We start from the raw sequence: 16,186 nt of genomic DNA on the forward strand, positions 1-16,186 counted from the left end.
ACATCTAAACAGTTTTTTCTACCGCATGAAATGCTGTATGTAAAAATATAGAACTAGGAATATTCAGCTATGCAAGGGACTTAACTGGTTGATCATCCCTCACTGTTTATTGCTTAATCATAAAGATAGAGGTGCATGGCATTTCCTGGGGATTAATAACTGGTAGGGAGGAGTTAATGGTCTGAGGTGTGGCTGAGGGCCATTAACCCCAGCTGGTCATTAATCCTCATTATAAAGCACAGAAACTCAGCTCACCAAATACAGCAAAGGACAAACCAATCCTCTAATTATCCTTTTTGCTGCTGCCTATTCTCCTTAGATCTATTGGAACCTGTACTGTAATTTTTGGATTAGGTGCTATAGTTCTCACTGAGGCAGAACTCCAATTCATGGTAGAGTTGTCTAAATTACAATTGAGTGAGAACTGTAGGACTTGGTTCTTAATGTGTAAATGGGAGCAGAAATTAAAGGAGCAGTAGTATAGGCACTGATAAGAAGCATCTAGAAAAACTGAGCATTTAGGATGTTCCATTACTGAATTAAATGAAGAGGGGGTGAGTTAAAAAAACTAAATTACTTCAAGCTCACAAAAATAAATTTACTTCCAAATAGCTAAAATTTAATCTAGTCTCCTGTGGGCTGTAATTGTTCAGTCTAATTTCAGTTGTTGAGTTTACTGTGTGTGGGTGTGTAGATGCTAGTGGTGGTGGCCTGTGATATATAAGAGGTTGAACTAGATCATCTGTTGGCCCCTTCTGGCCTTAAACTAGAATCACTCAAATTTTGTCTGTATTTCAGTACTGAATGTATTTTAAAGGTCTCTCCTGCCTCTTTTATTCTGAGATTATAAAGCATTTTCTCTCATTAGACAGTTCCAAAAGCCACTCCTGTATGGCTTGTGGTAACTGGTATATAAAGTATCTATAATTCCAAAGTCCTTTCAGTATAACAAAATTCCAAGTGTTGCAGTCATTTTTACAATTATATAGGTAAATGTTGGGAACAAGAGTTTTAAAAGTTTGATTTGATGTATGCAAGAAATGCACATCACTGTATTGCACTAGACATGTCAAATTAATGGTAAACTCATTGGGCAGATTGTGTAGGTATGACATCTTGTATAATTTTTTTTAAAGAGACTGCAGATTCTGTGCTCTTGCATAATCTTACTTTAGTAAAACTTTGAACCTACTAAGAATATTACTTTTTGTTTTAAAAAAAAAATTCTAAAGTCCTTCACTCAGGCTCAAATTCTGTTGTGTTACATCAATACAATGCCCCATTAACCCATGGGTTTGCATAGTGAAACTGTGGAGAGAAGGTAGTCTTTAGTCCTTGGTCAGGTCAAATGAAAAGCACTGAGAATCTGATTCTTGACTGCCTTACACCTTGTGTAGTCTGATGGTACCAATCAGAATAGTATTTTTTTCTACCCACTTTGCACATATGTAAATAATTACACAAGATACATGGCAGTGGAGAATCCAGTCTTGGGGGTTTGACTTGAGTATAATTGAAGGCCTAGTCAAGTCAATTGAGGTTTTGCCCTTTAATGTGAGGATTTGGCTTCCATAGTCCTCTTTACAAAACAAAACCAACAATCTCACCTCCCACCCGGATAATGAGGATGAAAACCCATTTAGTCGGTATGATATCAGTGACAGAGGGTAATAAATTTTAGCACTTTACCTCATCAAAATGGACACTCAACTATGCATAGGTGGACTACAAGTATTTTAAGAAGGGTGTTGGAAATGGGAAGGGCCTATCCCTCTTAACTAGGGAGTACTGCTCTTCCTACATGACTGGGGTTGAATGACAAGTTCACTGTGGAGTTAGGGCTCAGTCCTGCCATCTACACTCATACAGGCTTTCACAGATAGCCTTGTATAATATGTAAATAAGGATCACAGGATCAGGCCTCTGCTCTCATCTGGCTGGGACTGTTAATCACTGTTACTGCCTTTTAAAGCCTGCTTCTCACTATGGACATTACAATTTAATACGTTTTCTGTTTCTGGGTAGGGACTCTCACATTTGGATGCCTGACCTGGTCTCTTCCTCCCCACTCTTCGTTAATAAAATTTTTTAACCCCTACCTTTATTCCGTCCCCATAAATCAAGCAAACAATACCTGCTGTTTAAAAAAAAAAAACTCAAGTAAAACAAACCGACCCTCTAAGCCGTTGCTTTTAAAGTCGCACCACGCTGAGAGCCCATTTCAGTCTGCTCTGTTTCACTGCACACACATGCAAATTATTTTGCAATCTGATGAGCTGGCCTTAAACAAAGAAACCTGCCTTAAATTCTTAGGCCAATTTTGCAAGGGGTGGGGGAAAATCCCCTCATCCCCGTTAGCTTTAGAATAAGCGAACCCCAGAAAGCGGTCTGGGATCGGTCACGCCCCTACTACAAAAAGCACGGCAAGGGGGCGGGCAGGCTGCTGCTCCCGCTGATCAGGGGGAAGTTTGAGCCTCCGCTACCTAGTCACGGCCAGAGCGAGAGGCTGCAGCCCTGGGGGAACCTAGGAGGGGCCGCTGTCGCGTGCCGGCCCAGCGCGTGCGGCTCCCTGGGAGGGGCGCTGGCTGCGCGGGAAAGGTGCGTGGGCTCCGTGGTGGCTCTGGAAGGCACCGGGAAGCTGTGAAAAGCCCCGCTCCCACCTGCTTGCCCCCTGCTGATGAGATGCACCGCTCCCTCCTTGCACGGACCGGCTCAGTGGTGTGAGGTGCTGGGCACCTTGCTGCACTCCGGCAGGGCTTGAGCCCTGGGCACCAGGTACCTCTGGCAGTCCCGGCTTCCTGCCCTGTGTGACTTCTGCCCTTCTGGTGTGGGGGCTGCACCAATACAAGCCACAGCACAGGAGTAACAAGAAGATGCCCAGTCTAGCTGGGGAGCTCCCTTGGGCAGTTGCAGGGCACAGGTGACCTCAGGAGGTGAGTGTCACTGAAAGCCTTTCTCCAGCTGATTTATCCCGAATCCCAGAGACTCATCAGATGCTGCTACAAAATAAAAATGGAGAGCCCCAGATCTACCTGCCCTTACATGGGCGTGATTCTCTCATGGAGCCTGGTCAGTGCTGAGGATGCTACCTTTGAACTCAGCAGCCCTGGGTTCAATCCCCAGCTCCTCCACTAGCTTCTTCTGTTACTTGGGGAAAATCACAACCTCTCTGGCCCAGATCCTCAAAGGTTTTTAGGCATCTAACTCCTGTTGATGTAGCACCCAAGTACTTGAGGATCTGGGCTGCTGGGCCTCAGTTTCCCATCTGTAAAAATGAGGATAAGAGGCACTTCCCTACCTCGCAGGGGTGTCCTGAGGATAGATACATTAAAGACTCAGGTGTTGTCAAAATCAGGTACATATGTGTACCTAAGATAGCTAGACTTCCATTAGAGTCATAGCTGTTTTAGTGTGGAAACCTAAATACAATTTGCCTGTTTTACCAAAGATTTGACCTGAATATTGTAAATAAAAATATAAATATTAATTTATAATTCCTATCTCTTATACACTCTGAGCAAGAGGTTAATGAACAAACTTGAGACTCCAGTGTGATGGTTTCAGGTTACCCAGGACTGAGAGTCCTTTTGTTGCCCTCTCTCCGCTGTCTCCAGCAAGAGGAAGGCTTGCTGGTGCTTAACGGGGTGTGAGCTCCATGACATGACATAACCTGTTAGCCACCCAGGCACTCTCTTATGGGCTATGCCAGCCCCTACTTTTCCTTGCAAGTTAACAATCTGTGCACCCAGTCCCTGAGTCCTTGAAGCAGTGGGGGGCAACTGCGGCCCATGGGCCGCATCCGGCCTGTCAGGGTAATCTGCTGGCGGGCCGTCAGACAAGTTTGTTTATATTGACTGTCCACAGGCACGGCCGCCCACAGCTCCCATTGGCTGGGAATGGCGAACCACGGTCACTGGGAGCTGTGGGCGGCCGTGCCTGTGGACGGTCAATGTAAACAAACTGTCTGACGGCCCGCCAGCAGATTACCCTGACTGGCCGGATGCGGCCCATGGGCCGCAGGTTGCCCCACACTGCTTTGAAGCATTCCCCTGTAGTGCTCTACCCTCTATATACTGAACACTCACAGAAATACCAGGTTTGTTGTCTTCAGGGGAACAGTGCACACATGAGCCTGTGAGAGTCAACTCAGGATCAGCACCTAGCTTAATATCACAGCACTTAAATATATTTATAGTGAAAACAATAAGTTTATTATCAAAGATTGAAGATTCAAGAGATAGCAAGTAAGAATAATGGAAACAAAATGTTATATGTAAATCAAAATAATAATATGCTTTCTAGAGACTAAACTTATCTGTTAAGCTTCCTGTCTAATGAAGTTTCTCTCACCCAAAGCTTTTTGCAGTGTTGTCTTCAACCAAGGCTGGTTGTGATTCTGTTTTCATGAATGTAAACACACTGCCTGTTTACTTCCTCGATACAGGATAAGAGGGTGTCTTCTTACCCTTCTACTTATATCCTCAAAGTTCATTGTCTGCACTCAGAGAGTGTAACTCCCATCGCTTGTTTTTACTCTTTGCTCTTCCCTATTAACTTTATATCTCTCTGTTGTAAATGTGCATCCATTGTGTTAGATTGCAATGTTTAATTTACATGCTGACAGGGAGACAGGTGAATATACATCTTTTGTCTGACAGGAAACCAGTTTCTCCATCTCTGTTGAGATACAGAAACCAAGAAGTTATTTTCAGTATTCATAATCATTCCTTATATAGTATCTGTACATACATTCATAACAATACCATTGTGACCCTGGATTTCATTTAAGACCTCACATGATATTCTGTGGTGAACCAGAATGTATATACTGGAATCAGGATATTCTTGTAACCTCCTTACTATTTGGAATTAAGGAGTTCTTGGGTCACACACTGTCCTGAAAATACTTACATGACTTCAGAGAACAACTCATATGAGTAAAGTTAGGCATGTGTTTGCAGGATCAGTACATTGAAATAACTGTAGTTTACATTTCACCTAAGACCATCCAAGCATCTTAAAACTATTACTTAATTAGGCCTCAATATATTATTGTTATAGCTGAAGAAATATACTCCCATATTAACTCTATGGGAATGGTAACTTTACTGCAGGTGGGGGGTTGAGGAGTGTGATAAGGCGCACAAGAGTGTTAAAAAGTCTAGTAGCTTTTTGTGTACACAGAAGTATTTCACTGTCGGCAGTTTGGACTGCTGTGAAGCTGCTGAATGTTATTTTTACTTTAGGAACAGTTCAGCATACTTTATTGAATGTTTTGTGGTTGCCTGGCATCTTGGGGATGCTATTTTTCTGCAGGAATGCAGGCATCCTCTCTTTTCATTCTTATTATTGTGGCTATAGTGGCTTTGGAGCAATGTCTTTCATTACATTTTCAGCGCTAGCTGTCAGCAGTACTAGTCCCATTTTATATGGTCGGGTACTTAGTGAGACCCAGTTCAGAGACTCTTTTAAGCATGTTTTTGGAGTATAAGGTATCTTGTATGAGACATGTTAGAATTACAGTATATAGGTTTATTTGTAGGCAAAATCTCTGCCTTTCCCTTCATTTCCTATAACCTTTCTTGTTTCTGGTTTGTATTTATTGCAGTTTTTGTAATTCTCGGGATTAACCTTTCATAAGTGTTCTTCTGGCCATACAAACTGTTTTATGGCAAAAAAGTGAAGTTTCTGAAATATCAGTTCACATGCAAAATTTCACTAGAAACTATTACACCCACAATAATCCTACAGCCCTTAGCTTTGTATATATGGAGAATTCTCTTTTGGTTTTGGAGATCATGCCTACCAAAGGCTGTGGGGACCTTGTGACATTTTGGGAATTACACAGATCAGCAAGGGGTTCTTACCATCTACCTTATATCTTTGGGTGCCTTAATGCTATGCTATTATGTCGCACGGCCTTGACGCCAGTAGCCAGCCTACCAACATAAAGGTCTCATCCTGGCTTCCACCAAACTAGTGGAGCCTTTTATTTTATTTAAAGTGAATTTTGTAATGTCGTATTACACCACTTTGGGTTCGACTCTGGCGGCTACAGTTTCAAGCTTAACAGTGAAAGTCACCTCTGCTACTTGCTTTAGATTTAGAATCTCTAGGAACACATAAAGACCAAGGGTAGTGACCACACATACATTCACAAGTACAAGGTTTAGTCTGTTTTGTAACTTTAATAAAAGTTACCATTGAAGTTATGATTACCCAAGCAAGTTACAAATATAATTATACTTACATCCTTAACAATAGTGTTAGGGTCTGATGCGTCTCATGGATTGATCATCAATAGAAGGATGGTTTCTGCTGGAGTTTCCCATAGGGAGCTCAGTTTTCCTGCTCTGGGGGCACTCTCGTTTATAATGTGATTCTGTCTATACCTACATTCTGCGCATGTCCATAAAAATGTCAACCTTCTTTTTCCTTATTGGTCTGATGTTCCCTAGAAACTTACGGGGCCCTGATTTCTAGGCTTGTGTAAAGGTTGCGTAGGCTCTCTTTACCCTCATTAGCACTGACACGAATCCTGTATCCTTTGGTTAAGACACATGCTGGAACAGATTACCTTTTACAGAATTTTTTTATGATTTAAAATTAATCTTCCAGCTAATTTTTTAGTACCTCTTCTCCCATAATCTTAGGGAATCTGGTTATTCTTTGGTCACATACTTATGTTAGCATTTCTTAGCTCCGAGGCCTAGTATGGCTAAGCGAAAATCTTACAGGCCTCAGCCTGTAGGCCTTGTGTTTCAGCTCTGCTTACTTAGATACCTAATACATGATTATTCCCTCTACCCATTGATCAATTTTATGCTTCTAGAATCCTACAACTCCACTCTATTTAGCATACAACTATATATAAATATGGGTTGTCAATTAATTGCAGTTAACTCACGTGATTAACTCAAATTAATTGTGATTAATCAGTTTTAATTGCATTGTTAAACAATAGAATTTATTGAATTATTAAATATTGAAATTTATTAAATATTTTTCAATGTTTCTACATTTTCAAATATATTGATTTCAATTACAACTCAGAATACGAAGTGTATAGTGCTCACTTTATACTTTGATTACAAATAATGCACTGTAAAAATGATAAATAAAAGAAACAGTATTTTTAATTCACCTCATACAAGTACTGTAGTGCAGTCTCTTTGTCATGAAAGTTGAACTTTCAAATGTAGAATTATGTACAAAAAATAACTGCATTAAAAAAACAAAACAAAGTCCACTCAGTCCTATTTCTTGTTCAGCCAATTGCTCAGACAAACAAGTTTGTTTACATTTGCAGGAGATAATGCTGCCTGCTTCTTGTTCACAGTGTCACCTGAAAGTGTGAACAGGTGTTTGCATGGCATTGTTACAGCTGGCATCACAAGATATTTACATGCCAGATGTACTAAAGATTCATATGTTCCTTCATGTTTCATCCACCATTCAAGAGGTCATATGAATGTTTAGCATATCTGGCATGTACATACCTTGCAAAAGTCCCGTGAGAACGCCTGTTCTCACTTTTTGGTGACATTGTAAATAAGAAGTGGGCAGCATTGTTTCTCGTAAATGTAAACAAACTCGTTCGTCTTAGTGATTGGCTGAACAAGAAGTAGGACTGGGTGGACTTGTAGGCTCTAAAGTTTTGCATTGTTTTGTTTGGATGTCATAAATATAAAGGGAAGGGTAAACCCCTTTAAAATCCCTCCTGGTCAGAGGAAAAATCCTCTCACCTGTAAAGGGTTAAGAAGCTAAAGGTAACCTCGCTGGCACCTGACCAAAATGACCAATGAGGAGACAAGATACTTTCAAAAGCTGGGAGGAGGGAGAGAAACAAAGGGTCTGCGTCTGTCTGTATGCTGCTTTTGCCAGGGATAGAACAGGAATGGAGTCTTAGAACTTTAGTAAGTAATCTAGCTAGGTATGTGTTAGATTATGATTTCTTTAAATGCTGAGAAAAGAACTGTGCTGAATAGAATGACTATTCCTGTCTGTGTGTCTTTTTTGTGACTTAAGGTTTTGCCTAGAGGGATTCTCTATGTTTTTGAATCTAATTACCCTGTAAGGTATCTACCATCCTGATTTTACAGAGGTGATTCCTTTACTTCTATTAAAAGTCGTCTTGTAAGAAAACTGAATGCTTTTTCATTGTTTCTAAGATCCAAGGGTTTGGGTCTGTGGTCACCTATGCAAATTGGTGAGGATTTTTACCAAACCTTCCCCAGTAAGTGGGGTGCAAGGGTTGGGAGGATTTTTGGGGGAAAGACGTGTCCAAACTACTTTTCCCAGCAAACCGAGTTAAAGTTTCGTGGTGGCAGTGGAAATCCAGGGGCAAAGGATACAATTAATTTGTACCTTGGGGAAGTTTTAACCTAAGCTGGTGAAAGTAAGCTTAGGAGGTTTTCATGCAGGTCCCCACATCTGTACCCTAGAGTTCAGAGTGGAGAAGGAACCTTGACAGGAGTGTAGTTATGTAACAAAATAAAACTCTACATTTGTAAGTTGTACTTTTGTGATAAAGAGACTGCACTACAGTACTTGTATGAGGTGAATTAAAAATACTGTTTCTTTTGTTTATCATTTTTACAGTGCAAATATTTGTAAACAAAGTATAAAGTGAGCACTGTACACTTTGTATTCTGAGTTGTAATTGAAATCAATATAATTGAAAATGTAGAAAACATTGAAAAATATTTAAATGGTATTCTATTATTGTTTATCAGTGCAATTAATCATGCGATTTAATGTTTTTAATTGTGCGATTGTTTTTAATCGCTTGACCAGCCTTAATGTGTGTGTGTGTGTGTGTGTGTGTGTATGTATGTATATAAAACATAACATGTTTGTTCATTTATTGTGTGATTTTTATAATTAACTATGAACTAAAATAATTGGCTATGCTAGTTACTCTTCTTCAGGATGATCTCAACAGTCATTCCAGTCCTGAGTCTCCCCAAAACTGTCTACTCTGCATTTTTAGCTACCAGACACTCAGACTTTACTCTTCTGATTCATCACCCTAGACAGAATGAAACCTATCCCCAGTTATCAGTTGACTTTCCACACGTACTCAACACAGTTTGCACACAGAGATCTATGTGGAGGCAAAAATAAACAAAAGATCTATTTAATAGAAAAATCAGACTCAGATGAAACAGCAAAGGAAGCAAATGTATACAAGTTACATAGAAAACAAACATGAGACGCAACTTCAGGTTTTACACTTGCATATATTGAGTACAGAGGACTGGACTAGATGACCTCTCGAGGTCCCTTCCAGTCCTATGATTCTATGATAAATTCCCCTTTTTAATACAAGTTACTTACTGCCTTTGAACAGTTTCCCAATGTGCCTTCTATCATAATGGGGATTAAGCATTTTGCAGACAGCACCCTGCCTAGATGCTGGTCCTTAGTTTTTTGGGTAACAAACACAAGTCTGCTTTTAAAAAAAAATGTTTTCTTTCTCCTAGCATGATGATGCATGGTTATTCAGAATGGGGAACACTGTCTCCCTCCTTTCTTAATTTTCTAAGACTTGGTTTTTTCTTCACTTTTAATGTTTCTATTAACTTTAATGGTTCACTTTTGTTTCTTCTTGTGTTGTATAATTCTAGGTGCTTGGAGCTAGTCTGATTTGGTTGGCGAGGCAGCCCCTCCCCGCCTGACTGCTTCACTGCCCAGCTGTGAGGTAAAGATGAATGTTGCAGCACAAATCATGAGCACAGCTCTACACATACCCAAATATATTAAACTCATAACCAGTCTATCTACATATCTCCTAATTCTTTCATAAAAGACGTTACTCAACATTTTTTATACACAATAACACTGTATACAGCCACTTGATTCAATTGCTTACTTTTTGGGGTTCAGACCCCATGTTCTCACCCTGCAGTATCTTGATTGTCACAGAGGTCACTGCAAATTAAAGCAGCTCAGTGGTGCAAGGGTGGCTCCCTCCCACCTACACTTGTCTCCTGTGAAATGTTGCACAGAATCTAGCCGACATGTTCTGATGCACCAGTTAAAAGTGGATAATATGGAGTCAATGTGGTTGAAGGAGAAGGTGGATGGTGAGAAATCCATGGATACTGCTCAGCAGAGGAACCACATCCTTTTTCTTTCCACAGAAGATATGATGTTCTCCAGCATCCCTATATGTGTAAGCCATAAAAAAAATAAGTTAATCTCGCTGTAGCTTTTGCTTCAGTTATCATTCATTGACCCATATGCTGCATAGTTCATTTTCTTCATTTCATCTTTTGGCATGACCAGTCCATTGCCTCTAGCTTTTTTTATATCATTCAAGAAAGTCTTCACCTTGGTTTGATGTTTCAGAAATTTATTTATTACCCTGAGGCAGGTCTGGATTAAGGCAGGGGCTTTAGGGGCTGCAGCCCAGGGCCCCGGCTCAAGGAGGGCCCCACAAAAATAAATCACAGACAGCGATCTACAACTCCGGGCCACTAAAAGTCCTGTGGTGCAGAGGGGCACTCAGGCAGGCTGCCTGTATGCCTGGGCCCCATGCTGCTCCCAGAAGCAGCTGGCTGCTAGCATGTCTCTGCAGCCCCTGGTGGGGGGAGAACGATGGCTCCATGCTCTGCCCCACACCCAGCACCATCCTCACAGCTCCCATTGGCAAGAAACAGGCCAATGGGAGCTACCAGGGTAGCGCTAGCAGTGCACGGAGACGCACTGTCCCCCTCCCACGCAGGGGCCACAGACTTGCTAGGAGCCAGCTGCTTCTGGGAGCAGCGGGGGCTATGGCAGGCAGGCAGGCAGCCTGCCTGAGCCCTGCTGCGCCACTGGTCGGGAGCCGCCTGTAGTAAGCGCCTCCTGGCTGGAGCCTGCAATGTGTCTTTGTCTGATTAAATACTTCAGCATGATACTTCATTTTCCAGACAAGCTTAAATATTAATATAAATGTATTTCAGGGTCCTTGCAGTACATATGTTTCTACTACTACTTCTCTTCCAGTACTTCTGAGATCACTCTTCATTCCATCCAGTCAAAGGGCTTCTCAGAGTTTAGAACACTGTTTCTTGCCCTCAGTGGTGTGTTCTATTTGGCTGTCCTTCCCAGAATATGATTGATTGGATTGTTAGCTCAATGAGCGATGTACAACTGTTTTATTATAGACCAGAATAATATTTGAATGTTGTTGTTGTTACTTCTGGACTTCCAGCTGTGCATGATTCCCACCCTCATATTTGATAGGTTTGACTGGAATGGAGTTGAGAATAGAGTGTGGGTGTGGCTCACATTTCATAAGCAAGCCCTCTTCCCAACTCAGAAAAGGTTTATTTCCTGTTTGCCCCATCCAGAGTAAAAAACTAATTAAAAAACCACCACATATTAAGAGACAAGAGACTACTGAACATGATGGGCTAAAATTCACCGCAGGAATAAGCAGACATAACTCACTGAACAACTGAATTTGGTTTGTGTTGGAAGTGAACTTGGCTGGTGGTTCCTCAGTCTGTCAGGATAAGAACTGTGAAAAATACCAGTCTTCCAGAAATGCTGCAAGGAGTCCAGATGTAAATTTGTGTCATTTGCATCAGATACAAACAAATGGTGCGCCAACACCTGTATAGTTGCAAATGTTTCAGGCATAGGAGATAGAGATCAAACTATGTGAATGAGCTGTATCCACCTATAGTATGGAAGAACTCTTAGGGAAGCACTGTGGGAAATTAAATTGATTTTTTTTTTATCTAGTTGAGTGAGGGGAGCAACTAGGGTTGCTGTATGCATTGTAGCAGATAGCTTTCAGATAAGAAAAGAAGGTAGCCTGCTTGCATTACCTCCTGAGCAGGAGTTAAAGACAATTGCAGCCTTTGTAGCTCCCGTAAGTGGAAAGATTGTTCTTGCATAATGATGCTAGTCAACCCAGAAAGTGTAGCAATGAGAGCGTGCTTCTTGCATGTCTGTTTGCTCTGGCAGAATGTCGCCTAGAATTACTGGTGATGGTATGGCTTTCACCTAATCCAGCACTAGTTAATGCATTAAAAGCACACTTGAGCCCATATATAGTTCTGAGATGACAGAGCCTGCCCTCACTTCTGATTCAGCTCTCACCTACTCCAGTATAAATCCAGTAGTTACTCTTGTGTAAAACTGAGATGAGATCAAAGTTGGATCCCAAATGCTGTAAATATTATAAGACACTAATATATTTTGTTAATTAAAATTCCAGTCACTGATGATGATAAACCCACCTCATTTATAAAGCATATCATGGGACATCTAATTTGGTAATCACCATACAGTGTATCAAAGATTCAATAGACATATATATTAGAAAATATATGTAATTAAGTGACTGGTGTCAAGTCATGTATTCATATACCATTTATTAATTGGAACTTGCATCTTCAAAACATTTTAGTCAATACACGAACTTTTCTCAGCAAGATGCAAGTTAGGTGTTTGTTTTAAATTGTGAGGCAATGCTAATGTTTCTTGTGAGAAAGATAAGAAATCAATACATGCTCCTCACTTTTGAAACCTCAAAGTAAAAGATAACCATGAAAAGCAACTGATATTCTTGTACAGGTTGAAATAGATATATAAGGAGAATGCTTCCATCTGGGGCTCTTGTATCAGCTCCAACTTTGGGCTACATCTTTGTCTCCAGCATTGCCAGTTTTACATCACCAGGTATCGGGGCAGGAAGGTATGGGAAAGCATTGTGCCAGGGCAAGAAGGAACTGGGGCAATGTGATCCTGGACCAGTGGAATGGCACTATTCTATATATTCTGTATGTATCTATAATTGAGAGACATTCTCTCATAAGGGACAGTATTATGAACATGGGAATTTAGAGATGTGCCCTGAAGGCAGGGGTTGGGAGCACCACATTGCTGTGTGCAGCAGGTCACCAGAGATGCTCTCTAGTTTGTTTTGTTAAAGTTTTTATTCCTTTCACATTCACTGGTTTGTTATTTAATGAAACCCAAGGTCGTTACATATCGCATTCAGCCCCCAACCAGTCTCATGATCAGGGCAGCAGAAAGCTGGCTTAAAACCACAATTGTCTCTCTCCATAAAGCTGTGTTGAGTATAAATTCAGCACAGCTTTTTTAGTGGCTTTTGAACCATGTGACTATAGTGTAGACAACAAGAACAACTCTTCCTGTTTTAACAGTATGATTTAGTAATGTGGGCGTACCACAGGAACTTTAATTTTGTTCTAAAAGTATCACTTGTGGCTTGAGCAACATTCCACCAGAAGTGTACTAAAATCACACTACTTATCTAAAAATGTTGTTAACAGTTCCCCAGTCTGATGGTGAGCTTATAATGAAAACCAGTCTTTACAAATTGCTGCTAAAGCTGGTCAGCAAAACTAAGGAGCACTTGAAGCAACTGGGAGTTAAGTTCCTGAATATTATGCTCTTGAATTAAATCAAAGACAGTAGAAGTTATACTTCTGAGGTAGGATTGGTTTCTAGATTAATAAAGTGTGGTTCTACTCTGAAAAGTGTGTAAAATGGCACCTTGTTACTCAGTGTTTACTCAAAATTACAGTCGCTGATGTTAGTGACAAAAATAAGATTTAACTTCTCTTTACTCTTGTTAGCACCTGCAGTGCCCAACACAACACGTGACCTGAGCTGTGATTTATTTATTTATTTATTTTAAATTTCATTTTATGTACTAGCAACAGGGCTAACTGAATGAAGGCTTGGGGTCTCCCAGGACATGTGACCATGTCACCTGGTACTGGAATCCATCTTAAACCTGGAGCTTTTCCATTTAGAAGGTGGAGTGGGGACCCAGAGAGACAAAAGATTACCACCTTGTGCCAAAGTTATATAAGGGGGTGGAGCAGAACAAAGGAGGTCATGAGAAATCCCCTAGCTACCACCTGAGCTGGAACAAGGACTGTACCGGGGAAAGGATTGGGCCCAGAATAGAAAGGCATCTACTCTGTGAAAGAAGCTTATTGGAACATCTCTGAGGGTGAGATTTATCTGCAATCAGTGTCTTAATGTATTAGGATTAGACTTGTGTGTTTTGTTTCATTTTGCTTGGTAACTTACTTTTTTCTGTCTGTTATTACTTGGAACCACTTAAATCCTACTTTTTATATTTAATAAAATCACTTTTGCTTATTATTGAACCCAGAGTTAGTGACTAATACCTGGGGGAGCAAACAGCTGTCCATATCTCTCTGTCAGTGTTATAGAGGGCAGACAATTTATGAGTTTACCCTGTATAAGCTTTATATCTTTGTATCTGGGTGCTGGAGACAGGAATACCTGCTAAGTGGTTTTCAGTTAAAGCCTGCAGCTTTGGGGTGTGTGGTTTAGACCCTGGGTCTGTGTTGGAGCAGACTGGCATGTCTGGCTTGACAAGGCAGGGTTCTGGAGGCCCAAACTAGCAGAGAAAATGGGCTCAGAGGTAGTCTCAGAACATCAGGTGACAGTCCCAAGGGGGTATCTATGACTGAACCCATCACAAACGCATCCTATTACACTGATATTTTAGACCTGCAGGGTTTTCCAGAGAAAGTGGAATCAGAAAACACATTATCTAATTCAGAGATGCTAGGACACAAGGCTAATCATCTTCCAAATCATTTTATTAAGACAAGGGAGTTACTTGTATTCTTTGTTGGGAGAATAGGACCCCAGGGTATGAAAGATTGTGGTGCCTCAGGACATAGGCCTTGTTGTAAGGCCTTTCTTTTGATCCTCTTGTGTTTGTGTCTGTAGGTAACTCATGGTAATCTTTTTCTGACACTTGTATTTTGGTTTTTAATGGTCATGACATATATTATGTGAAAGGTTTATAAGTAACTGTGAGCTGAGAGAACAGATGAGTTTGTTAGCAGCTTTTTAAATGGTATAGATAACATTAATGAACGTATGACGTATCCAATTTGTCAGCGTTGGGAGGGCCACAGATTTGTAATGTATGAATGCAGTCGTACATTATTTCTGATATGCAGACTCTGAGGATCTCTAGATATTTGAATTGTTTGCTGGTGTAATTGCCGTTAGACAAGATAAGGGGATAGTATGATCAGAGGCATGTCAAGAGATGAATGTATGGAAAGTATGTCAATGTTTTTTATAAATAGCATTGTTCATAGGTCATCACCTGCACAGAGCATTTACTTTACAAAACCAGTGTTTCCTACATATAACATAAGGAATGTTTCTGTTATAACTTCAATAGATGATCACAGTTGAGGGTACAAAGTAATGAGATATTCTCAATGTTTTCCTAATATAAATCCTGCACGAGAAACTCAGAAGGCAGGTTGAACCGAATTCTAGTTTCCTGAATAAGGATAGAGATCCTTACCTGAAAATAGAAATATGAGAAGCATTATTTCTCCCACTGAGTACAATGAAGCTTTCAGATTGATGAATTTTTTTAGTGCTGATACTTAAAAGGCCCAAAATATTTCATATCACTTCAATACTGATTGAAAAAAATGGAACTTCACCCTCCCCCACCCCCAAATGTCTGTGCAGTTAGAATGTTTGTCAAGTTATCAGGGTAGAGTGGAGAGAGAGTGTGTGTGAGCTTTCTCCTGGAAGCATGTTTATGCTGCAGTTAGACTCCACAAGTGGGAATCTAAATACATGATGCAATAGGAAGCAATGTGAATATGGAATGCACTGGACTCTGGAGCCAGAGTTTTTATAATCTAATATTGTACTGAATAACTTGGAGGAAATTTCTGTCTCCAGAAATTGCTATTCCCAGATAGTCTACTCTTATGGTTTACACAGAAACTGCCCTTCCAGAGGCTTTCCAAGTAGTAATGAGTCTCCTGGCCACTTCTAGCTACCTGAAAGGAAGGAAAATGCTACGGGTGGTTGGTGGTTTCACTGATTTCCACCCCCCCCTCCAATAACAAAGCCACAATAGGCAACAAGGCCTATGTCCTGAGGCACCACAATCTGTCTGTCTCTCTCTCTCTCTCTCTCTCTCTCCCTTTCTCTCTACTGTAAACTAAAGGAGTTATTATTTCTGTGGACATAATAGTCTTTTCTGCAATTATGGCAAAGGGTCCTGTGGCACCTTATAGACTAACAGATGTATTGGAGCATAAGCTTTCGTGGGTGAATATATGACATGCATCCGACAAAGTGGGTATTCACCCATGGAAGCTTATGCTCCAATATGTCTGTTAGTCTATAAGGTGCC

At 40.7% G+C, this 16,186-nt stretch overlaps 1 long non-coding RNA gene across 1 annotated transcript in view; it reads left to right on the forward strand.

The window, feature by feature from the left end:
• LOC140906939 (uncharacterized) overlaps positions 1-16,186 on the forward strand; it is an 80,357-nt gene that overhangs the window by 31,099 nt on the left and 33,072 nt on the right. Inside the window, exon 2 of the long non-coding RNA XR_012157298.2 lies at positions 9,630-9,703. This is a non-coding gene — a long non-coding RNA (uncharacterized LOC140906939). The remainder of the gene's footprint in view (positions 1-9,629; positions 9,704-16,186) is intronic.

Source organism: Lepidochelys kempii, chromosome 2, assembly GCF_965140285.1.
Source record: "Lepidochelys kempii isolate rLepKem1 chromosome 2, rLepKem1.hap1, whole genome shotgun sequence".
NCBI classification, from domain to species: domain Eukaryota; kingdom Metazoa; phylum Chordata; order Testudines; family Cheloniidae; genus Lepidochelys; species Lepidochelys kempii.